Source organism: Diplotaxodon limnothrissa, linkage group LG15 (genome assembly GCF_057381915.1).
Source record: "Diplotaxodon limnothrissa isolate DT_005_m linkage group LG15, D_limnothrissa_male_GT1.1, whole genome shotgun sequence".
Lineage (NCBI taxonomy): Eukaryota > Metazoa > Chordata > Actinopteri > Cichliformes > Cichlidae > Diplotaxodon > Diplotaxodon limnothrissa.
The window spans coordinates 40,906,302-40,915,342 of record NC_140610.1 but is presented as its reverse complement, the minus strand read 5'-3'; positions in this window follow the sequence as shown (position 1 = coordinate 40,915,342).

The following is a 9,041-nucleotide window of genomic DNA, read 5'->3' as shown; positions in this document are numbered from 1 at the left end:
AAGTTAAGAGATTCCAAAGTTGAATCTCAAATGAGAACGCAGTGACTCAAGAGCGAACGCGCGGTCCTGTCAATGCCCGCGCTATAAATACCCGCCTTTCCCTGCTGTAGCAGCTGAGCCCATTCAAAAATCATGGCTATATGGCGGTCCCATGAGGGAAAGGTGTCACTGGAACACAACAGTGGAAGTAGTCAATGGTTACCATGTAGCCTTCGCCGCGATACCCAGCAGTAAACATCTGTGCCATAACGAGCGCGAGCTCCAGAGGATGAGGCCTGGAAAGAATCCGAGCAGGCAATTAGACAACCTCAGGCCAGCTGCTCTCCATCCCTGCAGCAGCGGGGCCTTCTTCTCTTGGAGCTAATTACATAACAAAGACCGTCTTTAATCAGGTCTTGCCTGTCCCCTCCCCTAACCCCGCTCCCCAACAGCTTCCATCCTCCTCCTTTTCCGTCCTTTTTCGCCCCTGCTCATCTTGTTGTACGTTGTAGTTTCGTGCAATCTACAAGATAAGCAATAAAGGTATAAGACAGAAATAAACTCCCTGCCGATTCCATGTTCGTACAGTGCTGTCCGCATATACGGTTAGCCTCCTGACCTTTCGTGTTCATTACGACCCCGGCCGTAAAAGAATCTGGGATGGAAAGAATAAGAACGCTCATGGAGGAGTTGTGAAATGTGTTTCTTTGTGTTGTGACAAGATAAAATAATTTGCTGCTACCAGCCGTGTGTAAAGTATTTGACACCTTGAAGGCAAAATTAACATTTTTCAACTTGTTTTATCTTCGAATCTAATGGCGTATTTAGCATCCCAGAGAAATGCAGCTCTTCTAAACGCATTAAAAAAAATGTTATTCTTTCAGCCTAATAGTTCATCGTTTCACATTTTATGAGAATTTCTTCTGGGCAAGATTTTGACCTGATGACATGTTTTAGGGTTTTGCCACAGAAAATTATGCATTCCTCCCGTTTGCAGTCTCAGGGAGTGTAGCTGTATAATGTAGTTGGATTTTTATGGGCCTCTCTGGGGTCTAATTAACCCCAAACATTTGGTAGCTTGAGCGTGTAGGATAATATACTGTATATATCTGATGACAAATTACTTTTTTGCTAATAAAAGTTATATGTTTGTTCACTTGGAGCTGAAAATCTTTTAAATATCTTTATGTTGTAAATGTAATGAGTTATCTTAATCAAATGTGCAATCTCCGTGTCAAAGAAAAGAGTAACCACTTTTAACACACCTACATATTGCATATTGGGATTTTCATAAGGTCAAGAATTGCTTGTGCAGAGCGAGTTCAGAGCTGATGAAGAAAGGAAACGTTGGCGGGGAAGTCCTGGCATTTATCTTTTAATAGCTGCACAATTTTCTGACGAGCTATTATAACGGTTATCTTTTGATTCATTCGTTCATTTTGCCACCGAAGCTTACCACGGTACAGACACAGATACTCTCATAAAACTTTACAGAAGCTTCCTGGAACTGCTTACTTGTCCTTAACATCGTGAACACATTGTGAAAATCTCCTCTTGTTATTAGATGCATTCAATTTGATAATAAGTCAGTTTAATTTAAAACTTAATGAGTCAAATTTCTTGATTCTTTTGTAGGAAAATTCTTCTACTTTAACACTCGTTCATTAAAATAAATATTGTGGTTTTTACAGCTCTGATAGTTAATTGTAACTTGCTTTGGATTTAAATATCTGAAAAAGATGAAACGAGAACCCGAGCAACCCAAGCATCTCCATCCTCAAATACTGCTAACTTGTTGTAATTATGACATTATAACATAATGACTGATACGGCAGATACGCGTCGTTGTGTTAAAGGTTTTAGTTTAAGCACATTTTATGGAGAGTTCTTATTTTTCACTCTTTGTACTTTTCCCCACAGAGATGACACTTCCCTGTACAGTTAATGATTTAAGTTGTGACGCTTCAGTATTTATGAATAAAAAATTAGGTTTCATGACAATTACAATAGTAGCTCTAGTAAGCTGTATAGGCAGAGGCAGCTCGCACTAACTTTAGATGGAAGCAGGCCTGTAGAGTAACAGAAACCACACATTGGAGAACACTGAAAAAAAGAGCACGTTGGATTTACTTAATTCAATAGCGGACACTGTTTTAAAAATGTTGCTTTAAGCAAAGGACAAGATTTGCTTATAGCAGAAGATTTGTGTTTTCACTTGGGGTCCGATTACATGTTTGATGGCATGGAGATCAAAATCTTGAAGCTATGAGGTATTATTTTTAAAGTACAATCTTTAAAACAGTGCAGAAAGTTTTGAACCATATATCCATATATGCATTCTGAATATTTTCACTACACTCAAAGCCACGGAAAAATGCTCCAAGGCCTCTTTCCCCCTTGAATCGTTATTAGGGATAAACCTTACAGGCCTGCTTCCATCTAATGCCATCAAAACATGTGAACTCAGGCTTTAATCAGAACCCAAGTGAAAGTTTCTTCAGATTTATACGCAGTCCCTGTGTAAATGTACTTCCTCTTTGCCACAACAAGTCTCTACACTGTATTTGAGGCCAGGCTATCCCACTGCCCTGTCCTGAAGAAGGCCATTGTCTCACCCAAAGCAGAAACATATTGTGCATATACATAGTTTAAAGTCCTGATGGCATCAGCGGGCCGTCTGCGTCCAACATTATTAAACAGACTCCATCCTGGTTCTGCCTCTCTTTGTCACTACGGGAGTCCGTATCCTCTCGTGCTGTCGAGGCACATCCATTCTAAGTTGTAGATGAAACATCCATCACAGTTAATGTTCTTAAAGAAACTCTGGGTTATCCTAATTATCACAAACACAGACTAGCACAATTTACTTGTTTAATCAAATCGTGTGCTTTGTTTAATTAGCTGGATATGTGCACAAAGAGGGAGGGAAAAGGGAGACTTTGTAGAGGAGCGAGAGACTGAGAGACAGAGGGAGAAAGAGTGAGAGAGGTGGCTATGCACGTACAAACATTCTTTGCCTGAGGACAAAAGGAATTAGAAAGAAAATTACTAAGCCATTGTACAATTTGCACTCAAAGCACAAAAATTAGAGACGTTTCACGACAACTCTTGCAAAGAACCAGGTACAACTGAATGTGCTCAACAGCTAGCAAACTACACACCAAATAGTTGACTTCATGACACAATTAGTGCACCGCACGCTTGTTTTGAAGTGCAGTTTTTGTCTTGCCTACGAGAACGATTCTGCAAATTATTTGTAAAAACAAACCCGGCTCCGCACGTTCGTTGATGTCGGTTCACTGGTTGATTGCGACACGAGAAAAAGGCCTGTCATTTGAAAATTTGTTATGTTTTTATTTTCTGTATAGTCCAGCTACTGTTGCTGTCAGAGGTTAATTGCAGCTCAATTTTTTTTCTATGTAATTCCCCGTGACTTTGCAGGCTTAGCCCCTTTTGTTTGACAAATTAACAAATTAGGAAAAAAGAGAGATCATGGACATTTAGAGACAATCTTCTGGAAAAGGTCTCGATTTGAATTAGTCCGTCAGTACCAGTATCATTACTATAATTACTTTGTCCTCTCAGAATCCGATATTTAACACCGTGACCTTTGCTGATACAGCCGGTCCTCATTTACATAGATTAGAACAAAGCGCAAACTCAAAACTTTTGTAAAACACCATAAGCCTTCCTTCATAACCCAACAAAGCTGCACAGAATTTCAATAAAAGAATTATAAATATCTATATGTTTTCAATATTGCTCTCTTTGAAACCTTACTGGATGCCAAGAATACATGAAGTGATACAAATCCAGCCTCAGACGGATTTTAACCTCAAAAGAAATGAAGAAAAAAACAATGGATCAAAGTGATAAGGTTTGCGAGCGCCTGGGGTCTGTCCTTTACTCAAGTGGAATATTGTGTTCGTTCCCCGAGACACAAGTGCACATACGATCCACTCTGTATCCTGTACTGCACTTATCCTGCCCTGAATCCAACCTGCCTCAGTGTCAAATGAGACCAATTACGTCTTCCACCAGTCAATCGTTCCCAGCAACTGAACCAACATCAAACTCATTGATTGAGAACAAAGCTTGACGAAAGGTGATCAGCTCCTCACAACTGCTCTCAGCCACATTGATTTCTTTTTTTGTTTTTGGCTCTGCACTCTAAGCAGATAAATAGATATCGGTAGGTAAAGGACAGAGAACACTTAACTGTGGTGTCACATGTTTTGGTTGCTTTTTTTTTTTAAATTGTGTATTTTTTCCAGAAAAGCTACTGTGGGCAGACAATGACAGGGACATGTATGGAGACAATCAAACTTTGCTTGTGCTTTCTTCTTCCACAGATGTTGACATTGGTGCAGACAGAGTAGCCCCACACTGTGTGTACTAGCATAAATATACTACAGTATTTTAAAAATCCATCAGACAATCAAATCAGTGATGATGTTTTGTCAAAAAGTGACAACAGCTGATAATTAACATATTTAAATAAACTGTTAAAGTACTTAACCCTGCATTGCCCATATGAAAAAGAAATAGTAAAAACATATATGATTCACTCATGAAAGTGGCCACTTTCTCATTACTTTCAGATATTGTTTTAGTAAGTATCCAAAACATGCAAGTTTCATTATATAATTTTTCAAGGGATCGTATATCTGTTTTCACTCTTATATGCTTTTCATGCAAGTTTCACACAAGACAGATACAAACTTTATAAGATGTATATATATCTTTTCCATATGGGTGGTACTGGTAATTTTAGCCAGTGGAAAAAAATAATTATGACTGTACAGTCTACTGTAGCCAGCTTTAATAGATCCATGTTGTGGTTGCAATAAACCTGCTGTACAGCACTGCTGAGTTCACAATCAGACTTATTTAAGATTTTGGGAAGTGTAATTAAAGCAGGCGGGTCATCCCCTTGAACTGTGTCACCACTGTGCCACAACACATACAGGATGAAGAAATTCTAAGAAGAAAGATCAGGTCCACTAAAGATATGAATGAATTATATAAATATATATAGTTTATGTTAGTAGGACTGTTAAAATTGGTGAACCTAAAATTTCAAAACCTGCTGCAAAGATTTAAACAGAACCATGAAGTGTCTGCTCATCAAACAGCCGTTGACCTACTCATCTGATATACATCAAATAACACAACTTTAATCTCTTTTTCTGCACAGAGATGTATGTGAGAGCACAAATTCTGTCGGCTCTGTATTTATATAAAGTTTGTGTGAAGTCTAATTTTGCACCAGTGTGAAGATAGCTAAGATGACTGCACTGTGATTTCCAAGCTGCTGAGTGGTTCGCCAAAAAACCTAATGGAACATTTCTTATCTCCTGTTTTGTGCTAGATGTAGGAAAGAGCACCTTGGGCCAGCGTTCTGACCTTATTCTACATTTTTCCAGAGTTTGGCTGCGAGAACAGTTTAAATGCACAGCAACATAAGCAGAGTGGTAAACTCTAATGTGTAGAGTGGGAGTAAAAAGCAAGAACCCAGAAGTTTTCTCTTAGAGTTGAGATAAGCTTAAGAAGAGAAAAAGGATGGGAGAGTTTGAACGGATGCGGGGAAGGGATATGTGAAAAAATGTTTCATATATCATTCTCTAAGCTTAATAAGTTTCAAAGATACACGAGCAACATTGTTTTGTCATCCTCACCAAGCTACTCTATGTGTTTTTGTTTTGTTGCTGGAGATTAATCCTATTTCTGATTGGTAAGTAGATTACAGCTACCGTAGGCTCACACAGCGCTCCCTAAGCTGCTTACTTAGAGGATTCAGCAAGTCATCAGTTGCCATGATAACTGCTCTGGTAGCAAATAGTGAAAGGGTTAACAGTGGGATTATTATGTGCATACAAACACAATAAGTAGGCTACAAAGCAGGAACTATTACATATTATTCATGTGCATTAGAATTCCATATAGCCAATAACATTTCATTGCATTATGTAATGGTTGTATGATTCATTTTCTCTGCCTCCTGGATGGCAGCTGATTATATTAAATACATCTATTGTTACATTCCTATACTTTCAACCTCTGCTTTAACAAATGTCTCGCTCCATTGTGCTTTCACCTCTCTCAAAGGTTATATTTAATAATGCACTCTGAGAATTGTCAACCTTGTCACTCAAAACAATTGCAGAGCCTTTCTGCTAGCGGAGTATATATATTTCTTCCTCCTTTGCGTCTGTATGGATCGGGGAAACAAATCTGCCGTCCTTGTTGGTGCTCAAGGACACACAATACAGTGTGCCCAGTATTATCAAATTGTTACAAAGACAAACCTTGAGAGCCGCAGGCTACAACTGACTTGGAAAGTGTTTTGAATTTTTTATGAAGCATACCTGATAGAGAACGATGGACCCCGTGATAATGTCACCGTCGCAGACAGATGTAGGGTATTTAATTTTCTGCAGTAAAAGAAGACGGAGAACTTTATATTAGTTGTCAGAATGGATTGTTTAAGAACAATGGTGGGAATTTTCTCCTAAAATTAACCTGCTTAAATAGAGAATTTTGTCAGGTCATCAAGTGATTATTGGTCATGAGCCAGTTGCATCAACTGTCACCCCAAATGATTTTTTTGGTGCTATTTTTTGTTTTAGTGTTCAGTAAAAGCAAAACTTGGTACATGTTTTTGCCCTTTGGATTATTAAAGCACAATCCCCGATGTGAATTCTGAACCGCGTCCTTCAAAAAGGAAACATTTAAAAGCCACCATTTAATATTCAAAATATTCATCAAAGTTAGATGCTGAGTGCATTATCAATTTAAAGGGGCACTCAGACAAGTTCACACATGCATTTCAGTTTACTTGTCAGGAGACGTAGCACACAGATTGTGAAAACAGATGTACCTTTTGAAAGAGGCTTTTTTTTCTTGCATTATTGAAAATGTTGCATTCTGTGTTTTTGGTGCTTGACTGACTCTGAGGAATAAAAGTCAGACTATCTTTGTCCTTGCAGTCTCAGTGTTGAAAAGACTTAAGTTTAACACAGCAAAACAGTGGTATAAACTGTATTTATCTGTATTGTGTGTTGTAGACAAAGTAGCGTAAATGTGCGACGAGGATTTCTATAAAAACTTGCAAACCTGCAATTTACAGACACGGACTCAAACAGCTGGAATCACTTCCCAGGTGCCAGGAATCAGATCCCGGATCCCACAGAGCCCATATTTCTTTGGAGGTGGAAGACTGAAAGATTCGCAGATATCACATCATACAGATGTGAACAATAAAGTGAACATCTGTAAGCGATATCCTCTCAAACTACATTTCATCTCTGCAAAGAGACACGATTCTTTCAGACCAAACAAAACCTGCTGAACTTCCTGCCCCCCCCCCTTTTTTTTTATGCACCATGGACCATTATCTTTTTAAATGCACTTTCAATTGAGCTTGGGAGCTGTAAAACTGGAGTCTGACTGAGTAAATATTCTGCAACTGGTCATAGAGACAGCAGTAAAGTTTTCCTTAACGGCCCATGTGTAGCAATGCCGTGGATGCATCTTTTGTTCATGGCAAACTGAAAGTGTGCTGACCACACGATAGCAAGTGAACCAGATGATACAATTAGACAAAACTGCCTGTAATAACAGGAAATAAAACGTTGGCCTAACAAGTGTGAGATAAATGTGACGCACTAATCCTCTGTCTAAGCCAACGTTAAATCCCGTGTTATAAAAGGTATAATCCCCTAAAATTGTACTAAGCATTCTTTTCTAAAAAATTACACCTCAGTCTACACATTCGTTTTGTGACAACAACAATGAGGAGAAGAATGAGAGAAAGACAGGAAGACTGCAAAGATAAAACAAATATAATACATACAATACATTTGTCTGTTGAGTATTCGTTGCTAGAGTATTAGATTTCTTCTTCTTGCTCTGTCTAGACAGTTTTGTGCCTATTTTGGTTTAATTGCACATAAAGGCTGACAAGAGTCTCCAACCGGTTTTTACACTCCACTGTGTTTTTGTTCGTGTTAAAAAGTGTAATATCCAAACAGCTTGTCACAAAAATAAAGGATTCAAATGAACTAATTTCCGTACCCACGGCTCAATAGTTATAATTTCTTTTTAAAATAAGTCTTCCTTAATTTTCCGAATAGTTTTTTGTTCTTTTTTGTTATTTAAAAACACAACACTTCTATTAGTGATCTCTGATGGTGTGATGTTCACAAATCATACATTCACCTACATGTTTTTAATTTCTTTTGCTTGCTTGCTGCTAGGATGTGTCACCTCTCTGGTCAACTGGCCACTGAGGCATCATATGACATCACAGGACTGTCTGGAAAACCTAAGAGTGAACATATCAGCGCTACAATGAAGTACGAGTCTAAGAGCGAAAGCTGAAGGCCTACACAGAGTAGAAAAGCACAATATAAGAACCAGTCCATTTACCATTTAACATGCAGTGATCCAGGAGCTGATTCTTCTTCTGGCTACATAATATTTTGTATACATTCATTCATTGTGGGAACACAATTATTATATTTAATTTGGGGATTTTGCAGACTCAATGCTGCTCTCCTAGTCAAAGAAATAAAGCAACATACAACTACAGCATAACTTCCATTCTTCTTGTTAAAATGTGGCACTTACCTCACTTGCAAGGCAACTTTACCACCAAAACTCGACCCAGCACATACGTTTCATGGAAGTAACCCTATGCTCACAACCGGTGGCGGTACGAGCCTGTAGCCCCAGGCTACCAAAGTCTGATAAACCCCCGTCTTTCTCCTCATCCTTCCTCTAGAGCCAGAAAAGGAGTAACAACTTTTTCACATCCCTCAAGCCCACAAATCTGATTTGCAACAAATAGTACACTAACAGCGACTTTTAAGACAGGGCCATGACCTGATTGGTTACTCTATTCAAAATCTGTCCAAACATGATTTATGCATTATTGTAAAGACGGTATTGTATTTGCTACTGCCACTGCTGCTTCTTCTTTTTTTAATATTAGAGATTTCGTCCTTTGCTTCTTTATTGAAATGCATTCTGATGACTAGCTCGCTTACATAAGCCACCTT